The sequence below is a fragment of the Mustela lutreola genome, chromosome 16, assembly GCF_030435805.1.
Source record: "Mustela lutreola isolate mMusLut2 chromosome 16, mMusLut2.pri, whole genome shotgun sequence".
NCBI lineage: Eukaryota > Metazoa > Chordata > Mammalia > Carnivora > Mustelidae > Mustela > Mustela lutreola.
In genome coordinates, this window is record NC_081305.1 from 2,681,206 (window position 1) to 2,697,399 (window position 16,194).

Consider the following 16,194-nt stretch of genomic DNA (forward strand, 5'->3'; position numbering starts at 1 on the left):
GGAGAGCCGCTGGGAGTGGGTTCTTCCTCCAAATATTTGCAGGCAGCAGTTTCCTGAGTCCTCTGGAGCCTCTGCCGTCACTCTTGGACTGGGGCTTTGTCCAAAATCGGCCAGAGCTCTTCTCCGGGCCCCAGGGGTCTACCAAGATGGACGGTGTGGCCCGCGCTCCCCGTCCCCTGCTGCATCGTTCCAGGGCCCAACCCGGTTCCGTGCAGAAGCCCCAGGGTGGGGTCTTCAGCCTCGCCTGGCATGTCCCGTGGCTGGCGCTGAGCCTGACAAGGGCACAGAGAGTACGAGGAAAGACAGAAGTCCCGTGAGAGCCGGAGACGGGAGAGGAAGCATGGCAGAGGCACGGAGACAGACAGACAGGAAAGGACAGCAGGGAGAGAGATTGACAAAGAGGTCGGGACAGATGGACAGACCCAGACGGGTCATCGATATCGGTAAGAAGACAAAAAGTTCAAGATAGGGGGAAGGGCAGAGAGAGAAGACGGGGAGATTGACAAAGAACTCTAGGAAAGGGGTCGACAGGAGGGTATAGGACAAAGAGGAGGAGACAGAGGCGGAGGGGAGGGAGGGAGGGTCTGCAGAGACCGCAGCAGCCCCTGTGGACGGGCTCAGCTGCATGCTTGTTCCGTCCCCTCCCCCTGAGCGTGCCCTGCCTGTGCCCGCCGCAGAGAGCGCCTTTGAGCTCAGCCCTGGGCATACAGGGTGGGGTGTGGCCAGCACCGGGGCGATGGCCGCTGTGGGAGCCCCCGCCCCCAGACTGCGGGTTCTGTGCTTTCCGGTGCCTTCGGGGCCGCACGAACGCCCCCACCCGATAGCAGGACGTGGTGCGTGTTGTCAAGTCGGTGGACTTTGACCCTCAGGTTTAGGTGGGCATTTAGCTGGCAAGGGGGAAGGCTCCCCATTTCCCCACAGACGCAGCTGCCGGCTCTGCCGCGAGCCCCGCAGAACGCTGTAGAGAGATGTCTGCGGTGAGAAAGGGCAAGGAGGAAGGCACGTCGGAGTTGCCGGCTCCCCGCCCCAGCTTTTATGGGACCGGATCTTCCAGCACCCCGGTCCGAGAGGCTCCCACTGGGCGGAAGGGGCTTTATGTTAACATACAGGGGACCTGGAGGGAGTGTCACTGTATCGAAGCCTTGGCTGGTTGCAGGTGGCAGGAAGCCCAAGTCAACCTGGCTGGGTTGAAAAACAACCTTTGCTCAGTTACCTGAGAAGTCCAGGGCACGTCAGCTTCAGGTGCTGCTGGATCCAGGTGTTGTCATGTGATCAGCAAGTGGCCCCTCTCCTCCTCCTCCATCACTGCTTTCCTCTGGGAGGAGTTCATCAGGACACCCTCCCTCCAAAGCCCTGGCGAAGGCGATGCCTGGCAGCGCTGGTCTTCCTGCCAGCTCAGTGGTCCTCCAGCCCCCCCCATATCTCAAATTTGACTGTCTCTGGGTGCCCTGAATTCACTGCTGCTGTGAATTCACATGGTGACCTGGGAGCTGGGGGTGGGGCTCCTCATCCACCCTCATGGCCTGAGAGCTGGGAAGGCTCGCCGTGGGGAAGGTACTGCCGCTGGGGCTGACAGCCTCCGTGCCTCAGTCCATTGGGATGGCTCGCTGAAGTACTGACACGGTTCCACGTTGTTGGGTAAAGAGCTGCTGCCCTGAGTTTCCTGAGTGCTTCCCCTTTACCGTCCTGGATATCTTGACCTGGAGTTTGGGTCGCAATGCCTGGCAGAGGGACCGTTTCCGGGAGGCCGGGGTCTGCCCCAGAGGGCTGTTGGATATTTTGAACGTCACCCAAGAATACCGGGACCATCAGAACCCGGGGTCAGGACTGAGCTGGGGAGAGGGCCTGGCAAGATGCCACTGTTGATGCTGGGCCTTGAGGAGCTGGAGTGACGGTGGGACCGTGTCGTGGGTGACTAGAGCAGCCGCTGGTCCCCGAGCACCCCCCGTGTCGGGCCCCAGACCGCGTGCTCCACAGGGAAAAGCGTGTAGTCCTCACCACACCTTCGGCTCGGGGTTCCACTCCAGGGCCGCCCACGGTCCCCGGAGGTAACAGACATCCATCTTGACACAAAGTGCTGGGGTCTTCCTTCTGCGCTCGTCTTTTGATGTAGTTTCTGGGGATGAGGCTGAGGAGAAAGGTGGGAGCTGTCAGGGTCCCGCACAGTTTTCTGTCTCTCCCTCATTCTGGACCTTCCAGAACATTTCTCGTTGTCCCTGCTCACCAGAGGACTGACGTGGCACCCCCACGAGGCCCATCTCCTCCCCTCGGGACCACTCCTGTTGGCGGGGCCGGGGTTGGGCAGAGCCGCTGGTACAGTTAGTGAGGTCACGGTAACCGTCAACATGCTGTCATCTGGGGTATTTCTGTTATTTTCGACGGATTGTTTTCCCTCCTCATTATGGATTATATTTTCCTGATTCATGGCATACTGGAAAATTTTGGATTGGGTGCCAGATACTGGGAATCTTACCTTGCTGGGTGACAGACGGTGCTGAATTCCTGTAAATGCTCTTCAGCTTCCTTCCAGGACACGTCTAAGCTACTTAGGCAGCTTGATCGTTTAGTTTGTGTGTGGTTAGAGGTAACCAATTGCAGTCAGCGTTTGGGCATCTTGGACGTACACAACCTGGGCCCGGATTTTTATTTTTAGTGAATAAGAACACTGGCTACCAACTCCTGTTTTGAGCCTCTGCAATGTGATTCTCAGCTAAATTGCTTTAGGTCTAGACATTGGCCTGTGACAGGTGTCTTTTGGGCACTGGCCGGACTTATGATTTGGACGTGACGTCTTTCATGGTCAGTGAGTAAGCCAGATCATGGCCATCTTTCTCCTGCCCGCTCTGGGTGACGTGCCACATACTGTCACAGACCCGGCAACCACCTCCCCTACTAAGCGGGTATGGCTTAATTTCTTCCCTGAGATGTACACGGGGGGTTGTCCCCGCCGTGAGACAGAACGCTGCAAGGCCGTGCAGGACGTGGCTTGACAGTTGCTTTCAAATGGGCAGAGACAGAGAATTTCAGTCCACTCTCGGAAAGTTGGGGTCCAGGTGGCTCTGGGGTGGTCTCTCAGTGCTGGGCATGAAGTGCTCATCGCGTAGCCAAGGCGTCTTCCTCCAGAAGCCCATTCGAATCCCACAGGGGCCTGTTTGCCCTCATGTGATAGCAGCTTCCTTACCTCTCCGCTACTCATCATCTCGTTCACCCCCCACGATTTCCCCACACAGCCAGTCTCCGGATCGGCACTTGCAGATGAGAACGCAGGGTCGGGGACGGGACCCTTGTCCCAGGAGGTGGCTGCGGGCGGGCCAGGGCAGAGGCGAGGCGGGAGTGCGTGTGACACCAGGACCCTGTCTCTCCTTCACCACCCGTCTTGCCCCTTTTCAAAGTGAGTCAGAAGGAAGACAGCCTCCAGGGAGCCAGGAGAGGAGCAGAGAGCCTCCATCCCGGCCGCGCATCCACTGGAGGCAGCGTCATAAAAGATCACTTGGCAGAAGACGAGCAGTAAATTACGTTACCCCGAGCACACACTCCGCAATCCAAGGCATCGTCCCGGAGAAGCAGGGCGCCTGCCTCTGCGAGTGGGGCTCCGTCATAAACCACAGGACGCCCCAGTACCTGTGGATGAGGCTCAGGACCCCCACGCAGTCCCAGGACCACCTCCTGGTCCCATGATGGTGGCCCTCACCCCCGTTCTGGGGGGCAGGCCTGGTTCAAACGACACCCTGCCCAGAAACCACAAGTTTATGAATCCCAGAAGTTTCGCTCGCTCAGGTCAGGCTCAGAGCTTGGCTGACGTTAGTGAAGACATTTTTCTCTGTCAGGCAATAGAACGCAGCACAGAGACGCCAGCTGTGAGGCCTCAGAACCCGGGTCTCTAATTAAAACAGTGGAAACTTAGAGATCTTCACGGATCCGTCACTGCTGCTGCTGGGTGTCACAGGGAAGGCTTCGGGGCTACTCCCACCTTGTGGTCCTGTTGGTGGCCTCTGTGTGTGTGTGTGTGTGTGTGTGTCAGTGTGTCAGTGTGCATGTGCCTCTGTGTCAGCGCGGGCGGTTGTGAATTTGTGTGTCAGCATGCACATCTGTGTGTGTCTGTGTCCCCGTGTCAGCGTGCACACGCATCTCTGTCAGTGGGCACACCCATGTGTGACTGGGTATGCCAGCATGTCAACCTCTGCATGCATATGTCTCAGTGTGTCAGTGTATGTCCACACCAGTGAGTGTGTCAGTGTGTGCACCAGTGTCTGTGTGAATACATGTGCATGAGTGTGCACGTGTGGGTGTGTGTCAGAGTGTGTTAGCAAGCATGTGGGTGTGTGTCTGTGCATGTGAGAGTACATGTGTGCGTGTGAATCTGTGTGCATCTGTGAGCGTATCTCAGTGTGTGTGTCAGTGTATGCCTGTGGGCGCAGGCACTGTCAATTCTATCTACTTTACAAAAGAGGAAACTGAGGCCATGTAAGCTTGGCTACCTGGTCCAGGTGGCCCAGCCCGGGGCTGAGCTGGGTGTGTACCCCAGCTTGCTCTCCACCCCTACCAGATCTGAGCTCTGCATAGACTCTGCCACCTTTAGGCGTCCAGGCCTGGGCCGGAAGTCCAAGGGAGGGACCTGGTGGTAGTTGTGAGTGAACGGCGTGGATTAGGTAGTGTAGGTATCACGTTACAGAGAGGGAAATGACACTGGGAGATTGGAGCAGATCGTGTGGGCCAGCTCCCAGCTCCTGACCCTCACAGCTCCAGCACCTGGATCTCTTGGCCTGATGCTGCCTCTGGTCCCCAAGCCTGCTGTGCCCCACGTGCTGGCAGACCCTGAATGCTGAGGTCTGATGTCCCCAGGGGCACAAGTGCCTGAGCTCCTCCTGTCAGCCCAGTAACTCTGAGGGTGATCCGTGATTTCACAAGGGCTTGCAGTGTGGCAGAGAGACCGTCGGTAGTACTCTAATGTGTGTACGTGTCAGCAAGTGTGTGACACACAGCAAGTGTGTTACATACAGGAGCGTGATGTAACATGAGCTAAAAACACATGGTGAAAAAGCAGCAGGGTCGAGACTGCTGAAGAATGGGGGCACCAGTTTGTACAGGGCAGTCGGGGAATGCCTTGGAGGAGGTGCTGACGGGTGTATAGAACTAAGGGAAGTGAGTGAAGGAGCCATGAAGAGCCATGAAGCAGGCAGAAAGGAAGGGGGAAGTGGCGGTCATTGGCATCACCATCATTACCATTACCACCATCCCGGTCATCACCATCACCACTGTGACCACCACAGTCCTCCTCCTCCTCTTCATCACCACCATCACCATCATCATCTTCACTATCTGCACCACCACCATCATCATCGTCACCACCACCATCACCATCATCACCATCATCACCACCATCATCACCATCACCATCGTCACCATCATCACCATCATTACCATCATCACCATCACCATCACCACCATCACCACTGTGACCACCACAGTCCTCCTCTTCATCACCACCATCACCATCATCATCTTCACTATCTGCATCACCACCATCACCATCATCACTATCACCATCATCACCATCATCACCATCACCACCATCACCATCACCATCATCACCATCACCATCATCACCATCACCATCATCACCACCATCACCACCATCACCACCATCACCATCACCACCATCACCACTGTGACCACCACAGTCCTCCTCTTCATCACCACCATCACCATCATCATCTTCACTATCTGCACCACCACCATCACCATCATCACCATCACCATCATCACCATCATCATCACCATCATCACCATCACCATCGTCACCATCATCACCATCATTACCATCATCACCATCACCATCACCACCATCACCACTGTGACCACCACAGTCCTCCTCTTCATCACCACCATCACCATCATCATCTTCACTATCTGCACCACCACCATCACCATCATCACTATCACCATCATCACCATCATCACCATCACCACCATCACCATCACCACCATCATCACCATCATCACCATCACCACCATCACCATCACCATCATCACCATCACCACCATCACCATCACCATCATCACCATCACATCATCACCGTCACCATCATCACCATCACCATCACCACCATCACCACCATCACCATCACCATCATCACCACCATCACCACCATCACCATCGTCACCATCACCATCGTCACCCTCACCACCATCACCATCACCACCATCATCATCACCATTGCCAGCACTGTCCCCTCCACCATCACCCTCATCATCACTGACACCACCACCATCACCCATACCACTGCTGTACTGTCATCCTCACCACCCTCGACACCATCACCGCCATTGCCATCATCACCATCAGCACCATGACATCACCGTCACCGTCAGCATCAGCATTCCCATTCTAGTTCAGTCGGCCTGGCTGGGATGAAGCCTCCGTGGATGATTCTAAAGTCTATCACTAAGATCAGGAGCCGCCCCCACCCTAAGCTAAATCACCTTATAGGCAAAATTTCATGTTAAATTCCACATCACAAACCTCTGTGGGGTCAACTTTCTTGTTCCCCCCATTACAGAAGGAAGACAGACTTAGAATAAGGGACTTGATTAAGACCACCAGCCCAGCAGCTGTGTGGCCCAGGCGCTCACCGTCTGCCTTTGTCCCGTGTGGCCCCTGAGTCCCAGACTCACACCTTCGGGACATTGGCACGTAATATACACCCCCAGGGATACTGGGGACGGGTCGAAGCTTGTTTCCAAGCCAGGACCCGCAGGTGTGCCAGCCCAGGACACCTCCACATCCCTTCTTTGTCCCAAATGTATGCTGCCTTTTGAAGAAGAGAGCCCGCTGTGCCAGGCCAAGAAGTCGATGGAGGTGATTAAGTCACCAGAGCTGCTACTGTGGCTGCTCCTTCTCACATCACTGAACCCCACTTGGTACAGCGCTCTAAGAAGCATCTTTACTAACTTTCAACAAGCATATGAGAGGGCGGCCAGTCACTTCCCTGCTTTCTCAGAGGAGCAAACCTGGGGCAGAGAAAGATTATGAAACTTGCCCAATTCACACAGCTGGTGAGTGGCAGAGTCGAGCTCATGCACCAGCTCGGACCTGTGGGGGCTCAGCTGCAGCCCCCCATGCGGCCTGGGAACCAGAGGCTCCGGGTCTAAGCAGCACCGAGCCTGGGCAAGAACCTCTCTGAGCTCGCTTCCTGCGCTGTAAATGGCGGGTCACTTGGTGCTTCCTCTGCTGACCTCAGGGTCCTCGTGAAACTAGAGCAGAAGGGATGTGGCTGTATTTTGTCAACTTCCCAGCACCGTGCACAGGCCATGTCCTGCTTTGTGGGCGACTCGTGTGTGCACCTGGCCAGGCTTCTTGGCCCCCTGGTAATCTCGCTCACCGGCTCTCGGGTATCTCCGCCCCTGCTGGAGGAGGCCGTGAACAACGCACCGTCTTCAGACATCCTCTTGGTTCGGCCTGTGCTCATCTCATGCAGAGGGTAGCAGAGTCCCTGCACTCCACATGCATCCCCCTCTGCGGTCGCCCCTCACTGCCAGGCAGGGTGGCAGGACAGGCTGGGGAGGGAGGCTGGCAGTGGAGACGGTGTCGGTCTAGAATTGGAGCTTCCAGAACGCGCTGAACACATGCATTCTGGAGCCCAGCCCCAGCGATTCCGTGTGGAGTGTGCTGGCAGAGTCCCCGGGCCAGGTCTGCAGCCAGCACATTGGAGATTAATGTTGTGTCTGTTCATCCAACAAGCCTGCATTGGCCCCAACTCCGTGGCATGCCCCGAGGGCGTGCCACTTCACCTGCCCCATCTGGGAGCGTGTCTGGGTCTTGCGTACCTGGGGCAGGTTCTTCCGTGGCAGTGCTTTGTTCGTCATGAACTAGCAGACCGTCTGGGGCACACGGCCTGGGTCCTGCAAGGGAGGTACCGCGCTGTGCTGGCAAACGCTTGACAGCCTGCTCTCTGGGGGAGACCCTGACTCCGTGGTGCGGGCCCCCTCACGGTGGCTGGCACCGGGCTACCCGGGGGAGCCGCTGCGTGTGGAGGCGGGAAGAGGTGGGCCGCAGCCCCCTACGGCTTAGTATTTCCACTTCGGGGATTCGAGAGTCATAAATAAATACATGAAGAGCAGAGACGATCATAAAAATAGAGTAAAAGAATTTGGAAGTGATGAGTTTTGAGTATCATTACCTTTATTTTTCATAATAATCTTAAGTGTGCATGATTTATTTTTAGTCACAGAAACTTTCTAAGTTGTATTAAAATTTAGTCGTGCTTACGAGCTGCTCCAGGCTGGTGCCAGCATCCCGTGGGTAGCTCCTCTCATTCGCCCTGTTTTACAGATGAGGACCCTGGAGCCAGAGAAGCTAAGTTCTCGCTCGGGGTCGCAGGCTGGGTCGGGCTTCGGCGCCTAGCCCCCGAGGATCATCACCGTGTCAGTCTTCCTGGGCATTTTGAGGATTGTTGCGTCTAGTGCACATAGGTGACCCTCTCGCACCTACTGTGCGCTCAGTCAGGGCTGGCTGCGGGCAGCGTCGTCCTCGCGATCCGTGCCGGTGATCCACGGTGCGTCAAGCACAGTTTCTCCCTGGGTTGGGGCCGTGGCTCCTCCCCTGACTTGGTGAAGCGGGCACACCAAGTTACCCTGCGGCTTCTCAGTTCCTCACTCACAGATGGGAGCCAAGAGAGCTCCTCCCTCGCCAGGCCGCAGGACGCGGCGGCCCCAGAGGGCAGGCCCACCCCGGGAGCAGTCCACAGTGCGCAGCACCATGCCTGGAAACGCTCCTTGGCAGACCAGCCAGGTGAGCTGGGCTGGCGCGTCGGGGGTGGGTAGGTAAGCGTCCCAGGGGCAGCCTCCCATCCTGGCCCCTCGGGCCTTCCTGCCAGGAGGGTGTGGGCGCCAGGAAGCCAGCGGCCTGGTGGGAGCGGGCTGTCATTGTCCCGCGAGGTGAAGGCATCGCCGTGATGCTGCCCTCGGGCGCCCCCACCTCTCAGCCCTTCCTTTGAACCCTGACAGTAATCCCACATGCACACGCGGCTGCCAAGCCTGCGTGTCTGATGTCCTTTCCGGCTTTTGTAATGTCATTTCCCGTCGGGGATGGGAGATGCGCTGTTGATGTGGACGAGCCACTCGTTGGCGCAACGCTTCTGACACACGGAGAACACGAGCACGGACGGACCTTCTGAGCAGATACCGGGGCCGGTCCAATGGCTGGGCTGGCTCGTGTCTGTCTCCCGCCTCCCCTTCCTTCTCCACCTTCTCTGGCCGCTTTGGGGGTCATCCATTCGGAAAACGGAGCTGTGGGAGTCGAAATCTCACGGTGGAGGCCTGAACTGTAGGAACTGCTTGGTTCCTGGTGAATTAATTGTTGGGGATTTCAGTCGAGAATCAAATGTAAAAGGACCCCAAGAAGTCATAATGGCAAAGCCCTTAAATCTTTATAGGAATGGCAGCATTTACAGTGAAGACAGTGCGATACGATGATGCCGTTCACGTAGTAGGGCACTGTAGGGACACCACTGTCAGTCACGGTGGGACGGGGCAGGGCTCAGCAAACACTTTTGTGACGGGCAGGGAGGACCTGGTTCAGCTCTGCACCTCGTCCTGTCTCTGTCGGCTTACTCAGCGAGGCCGTCCACGCCGGAAAGCCCCCGTGGACCGTACGGTAAGGAACGGGTGTGGCTCCCGTGAAAACACCCCCGCTTCTGGCCGCGGTCGCAGGCGGCAGGCAGATCTGGCTCACGAGCCACGGTTTGCCCGGCCCTGGCCCCGCGCGCTGGCTTAGGAGTCAGAGGAGTTGAGCTGAAGCCCTGGCTCTGCTACTCGCCGTGAACAGTGAGAATGCTGGGGAGCTGCTTCCTCTCTGGAGCCTCCGTGCAGATGAGGACGGCGGGCACAAGCTCGTTGCGGAGAGGCGGAGGCGAGGGTGCGCGTGAGACGCCGAACCCCACGCCGGGCGGCAGGAGGGTGCGTTCGTGGGAGCTGCCCTGGCCGGGGAGAGGAGGGAGAAGGAGGAGGAAGGGGAGGGGGTGGGCGAGTCTCCAGCCCTCCTGGCTGTGCCCTGCCGCTGACCTGGTGGCCTGACCAAGCTCCTGCTCCTGCCTGGCTTCAGTTTTGTCACCTGCCAAGTGAGGTTGGACTGGGGGATGCCCAGGCTTCCTTTCCACTCAGTGCCCCCTGGGACCCTGCAGGTCCCTCCGTGTGGCCGAATCCCACAGGGGACTCTATCTAGACGGGTGCTGCTTTCGCCGCTTCACCGTGGGCACGGCACGGAGCCACGGGCTGCAGTCGCCCGAAAGCCGGGGCTCTGCTGGAGAGCCCGTGCGCGGCCCTGGGAGCTTGGGAGAGCCGCTCGGTCGTCTCGGCTTTCCCCCGGAGACCCTGCAGCAGCCTCTCCAAGCAGGGTGACCCTGAAGCGGTGCGGGCGGGGACAACCGTGTCAGCCACCCTCCTGGGTGTCCCCCTTGGGACAAAGTCCGATCTGGCCACGGTCACTGCAGCATCCCCCCGGAACATATGTCCACATCCCGGCTCCCAGAACCCGGCAACTGGGTCTTCACAGATGTAAACAAGGAAGGGACCTGGAGATGAGATCAGCCTGGATTTGGGCTGTGCCCTGCGCCCCAGGACACACGTGCTTGCAAGACACACAGGAGACACACAGACGCAGGGGAGGCCCCGTGAGGACAAAGGCAGGGGTGGAGGAGCATGGCCATGAGCAGAGGCTGGAAGAGGCAGGAAGGACCCCCCCCAGCCCGGAGCCTTCACAAGGAGTGTGGCCCTGCAACACCCTGATGGTGGACCCCCGCCTCCAGCACTGTCGGAGAAGAATCGTGTGTGGTTTTTAAGCCCCCCGTTTGCGGACACTGACCCCGTCAGCAAGTGCGGCGTGGCCGCGGACGGTGAGGCGCAGATTCTCCCTCGGAGCCAGCCACGCCTCCAGCATGACAGTCGCTCGTGTCCCCTGAGGAAATGCCATCTCCTGATAAGTAGAAATATCTTTCCAGTGGAGGCACTGCAGGTCCGAACTTGTTAACGAGGTCCGGGTCCCGTTTCAGTTCCCGGGTCAGCGCTGGGGCGGAAAGGATGTTCCGAGGCCAAGGAGTGCAGCCAAGAGCGCGCCGAGCCCAGCAGGGACTTCTGTGTATGCGCGTGTGCGTGCGCGTGTGCGTGCGCGTGTGTATGTGTGTGCCCGCACCGACACGTTAGTGCTTTTTTGATAAGGATCAAAAACACGCTTGAAAAAGTTATGAAACCACATGGTGTATTGCAAAGTGCGAGACAGCACTCCAGTTATAATCCGTTCCCTTCCCTCCTCTGTCTTTTTGTCACGCGGGCTTTGTCATTCATTCTTTTTTGGTTGACAGATTCTTACGAGTGGGGCCCCAGGGGCCTGGGGGGAAGCCCATCTGATTTCCCCAGTTTGGAACGTTAGTTAATTCCGCTTTCTGTGCTCAGTTTCCTCATTTAAAAATGGAGCCCGTGCAGGGCTCACCGGCGTCATGAGGATGAAGGCGAAGCTGCTCCTCGGGGATCCCGTGCGGCGCCCGCCCCGCAGGTGTCTTGTCTGCTCCCTGCCCTGGCCTTGAGGTTAGGGCGAGCACGACACAGCAGGCTGAAGTGACGCCTCGGTGTTTTCCCACGTGTGTGCTGAATGTGTGCAGCATTGCTGGGCAATGAGACATCTTGGCATAGTTTTTAGATAAATTGATATTTACCCCCTCAGGCACCAAAGGATCCCCTGCTCCAGTGCCCTCAGACAAAACAAAATAAACGAAATCCAAACTCACCTCTGATGAAAATGACTCTAACCCGGGACCTCTCAGCCACGACTGGACTGGGAATGGTTTGCTTACAGCTGGTGTTTCGGCCTGGCAAAGGGTTCAGGCCAGGAGAGGATGCGGGGGGGCGGGGGGGGGGCCGTGTCCCATTTCCCTCCTCCCTGGACCAGACACGTCCACCGGCCTAAAGCGGATGAGGCTCCTGGCGGGTGAAGACTCCGCTCTATCACTGGCAGGGCTCAGCGTTGGTGTTAGACCCACCTTGGCAGTCATTTAGAAACTTCTGTGAGCCCCCGTGTCTGTCTGCGAAGGGTTTAACTGGAAGAGCCCCACAGAGCTGCTGGAGGGGCTAGGGGAGACGGGCGTCGGAGAGCAGTGGGAACAGGGATGGGCCTCCCTGCCCTCCTTTTATCCGTATCCTAACAGGCTGTCTGATACCTGCCAGCGCTGTAGTGAGCCCCCCATCGGGGGAAGCATTCAAGCACAGAGGTGGGCACGGGCATAAAGAAGAGTGCTGCCCTGAGGACTTCGAGGTCCCGTCCTTCTAGAGACTCTCTCACATTGTCAGACGCCGCTGAGCGGAGCCCCCTTGGTGGCTGAGCCCGGGTATGCACAGAGCTCCAGCCTTTTCCAGCGCCGCCTCCATGCATGTCCACGGGGACCGTCCACGCGGGCCCGAGGCCGTAGCCTGAAACTCTGTCCTGCCCATTCTACGCTAGAGTCCCTTCAAAATGGTGCTCGCTACTACCCAGAAGTTAGCAAGTTCATTTTACAATATTTTGCTGTATTTGGGTCACTTTAAAACTTGCCAGCCTTGCTTGAAAAGCTCTTAATCCCAGAGCGCCCGCTCTCCCATCTGTGGCACAGCTCCCTGGAGGAGAGGCTCTCGGCCTTGGCCCTCTCCACAGGACACCCCCTCGGATCCCAAGTTTGAAACTTTTTTGGCTACCAGATGATGATAACAGCTTCCTCGTTCCTTATCCATGACTCGAACCGTGGCAGCCAATCAGACCATGAGATAATCAGCACGCCTGGTTCCCAAAGCAGTGAAACTTGACCTTCCTGTCACTCTGATTTTGACTCGTGTGCGATTTCTATTAGGTTTTGTGAAATTATGAAAATAGCTCCCGGGTCACCAGCGTGACGTGCTCAGAATGATGGAGAGGCAGCCCACCGCCTGCCTGGGCTTCCTGCCGGGCTTTTGGGAGGCCCTGGGGACGCAGGCTGCGGATGTGAATGCCCAGCTCATGTGGGGGGCTTCTTGGTCCTGGGGCGAGGAGGGGGGGCTGTGTGCAGCCTCCAGCATTTACGGAACAAGGACATGAGAGAGATCCTAGACCCACAGAAAGACAGGGAGGACAGCATGGCTGGGGACCGTTGGGTGTGAAGTCACTGGGGATGGAGTTTCAATGGGGCCTTGATACAGGAGGAGGAGTTCAAGCGAGGAAAGGCGTTTCCGACAGAGGGAACGGCATGTGCGAAGGCTGGGAAGACCGGCAGGGCGGGGGAGCTGGGAGCCAGGGAGAGAGGGACAGGTGGGTGGGAGTTGGATTATACACACCCTGGCGACTCATGCTCACAGGTCCAGGGGTCTCCGGCAGAGTCTTCGGTGAAGGCTGTCGGCTCCGAACCTGCCGTCCCCAGCAGGCGTGGCTCCAAGCACCGCTGTGGCGGTGTCCGTCCTCATTACAGAAACTCCGGCTCCTCCGAACGTTTTGTTTTTGAAGCGCTGACTCTCTTGAGTTGCGTAATTAGAAAGTCCCTTTTGGCTCTGTCTCCATCTCAGGGGAAAGATCCCCTTCTTGACCTTGGTGGGAGCTCGGTTCTTGCAGCTGTAAATAATGGGGTTTCCTGGGCTCAGGAAGCCGGGATTTGCCGGAGGAACACATGGGGAAAAGGAGGATGTGGGTCCTCCCGTGGAAAGGGCCCGGGTGTGTTTTCTGGGATGGAGGTTTGTGTGCAAGCGTGCACCTGGAGTTAGCATGTGGGGGCAGTGGCGCAGGACGTGGGGTGGGCAGACAGAGGGGTGAGCGGAGATGCGGGAGCCCTGGGCCTCGGGGGGCCCTGCAGAGCTGCCCTTGTCCTCGGAGGCTGGGGCTAGGGTCAGAGACTGCCCAGGTCCTCACCTGAGCGTGGGCGCCACGCCTTGTGCCATGCTGGCCGGCAAGCTGCGCGGCTCTTCGCTTTGGGACACGGCGGCCAGCTGTGGTCAGATGCCGCAAAGGCGGAGAGGGCGTCCTTGGTCAGGGCAAGGGCACAGACCACGGGCCCCTTCCGAAGACAGCTGCCGTGTGGGATGGGCTCAAGGCTTGCTAGTGAGGTGCAGCGTTCCAGACTTTCCTGGCTGACCCTAGAAACGGCAAGGGCAGTACACTTAGAAGCGGGTCACATTTAGTACATCTGGGAAATAGCTCAGGCTTTTTTTTAATATTAAAAAAATTGTCTTTGCCGGAGATGGGGGTGCCTAGGTGGCTCAGTCGTTGAGCGTCTGCCTTTAGCTCAGGTCATGATCCCAGGGTCCTGGGATCGAGTCCTGCCTCAGGCTTTCTGCTCAGCAGGGAGCCTGCTTCTCCCTCTCCCACTCCCCCTGCTTGTGTTCCCTCTCTCGCTGTCTCTCTCTCTCTCTCTCTCTCTGTCAAATAAATAAATAAAAATCTTTAAAAAAAATAGTAAATTTAATGCAGTGAGTTTCAGGTGTCCGACGTCGTGACTCAACACTCCTGTCCAACACCTGGTTCTCAGCACGACAAGCACACCCCTTCGTCCCCATCCCTGGTCCCCCCACCCCCCATCGCCCCCCCATCTCCCCTCTGGTGACCAGCAGCCTGTTCTCTAGGTCTGCTTCTTGGTTTGTGTATGTGTGTGTCTCTCTTTCTCCTTTGCTCATTTGTTTAGTTTCTTAAATTCCATGTAAATGAAGTCACGGTATTTGTCTTTCTCTGACTTACACCACTTGCATTATATGCTCTAGTTCCTGGTGTTGCAAATGGCAAGATACTGTTCTTTTTGACGGCTGAGTAGTGTTCCTCTGTATCCACACACCCATCGTCTTTATCCGGCCATCAGTCTGAGGGACTCTTGGGCCGCTTCCGTGTCTTAGCTGTCCCTGATAATGCTGCTGGAAACACTGGGGCGCATGCATCCGAATCAGGATTTTTGTGTCCTTTAGGTGAATACGTCGTGGTACCCTTGCTGGGGCAGAGGGGGCTCTAGTTTTAACTTTGGGAGGAGCCCCACACTGTATTCCAGAGTGGTGCACTATTTTGCATTCCCACCAACATGCAAGAGGGTTCCCCTTTCTCCGCGTCCTTGCCAGCATCTGTCGTTCCCAGAGTTAATTTTACCCATTCTGACTGACGTAGGAGGTACCTCATCGTGGTTTTGATTTGTGTTTCACCGATGCCGAACGATGTGGAGCATCTTTTCATGCGTCTGTTGGAGAAGTGTCTGTTCATGTCTTCTGGCCATTTTCTAACTGGATTACTGGCTTGTTAGGTGTTGAGTTTTGTAAGTTCCTTAGAGATCTTGGATACTAGCCTGTCATCTGGTAGGTCACTGGCAAGTATCTCTCCCATTCTGTAAGCTGCCTTATGCTTCTGCTGACTGCTTCCTCCACTGCGCAGACACTCTTTATTCTGATGTCCCAACAGTTCATGTTGGCTTCTGTTTCCTCGCCTCCAGAAACACATCCAGGAAACCTTGCTACAGCCAATGTCGGAGAAATTACCGCCTGTGCTCTCCCCTAGGATTTTTATGGTTTCGGGTCTCATATTTAGGTCTTTTATCTGTTTTGGATTTGGTTTTGCGTACGGTGTAAGAAAATGGTCCAGGCTCCTTCCTCCTCGAGTGGCTGCTCACTTTCCCCAAAACTGTCTGTTGAAGAGACTGTCTTTTCCCCACTGCGTGTCTTGCGGATTCATTTCTGAGTTTTCTCTTCTGTCCCATTGATCTTTGCGTGCCTTTTTGTGCCAGTACCAGACGGTGTTGATCACCGCAGCTCGGTGACAGAGCCTGAAGTCCAGAGTGGTGATGCCTCCAGTTCTTCTCTCCCAAGTTGGAGTTGCCCCTCGCATACTTGCTGGCTGAAAGCCGCAAGATGTGTAGCCAGTCCCTTACCGGAGGCCTGTGGCAGAGAGGGCCATCCCCACCAGCCATTTGGTCCCACGTGCTTCCCGACCCGCAGCTGCAAAGCGGGTCCTCAGTCACCAGGGATGACTGGTTCTGGCCAGTGGCAAGGGAGCACACGGAGTGACACCGCAGCCAGGGGAAGGCAGCAGGAGGCCCTGGGGTACTTCTCATGCTGGTCTCTCCGCTGCTTGGAAGCCTTGCAGCTGCGAGGCGGTGGTGTTGCTGAGAACATGGGTTCCCGCATGAGCACCGGGCGCCCAGCCCCCCTGACCGACCCTCACTGGACGTGATCGTG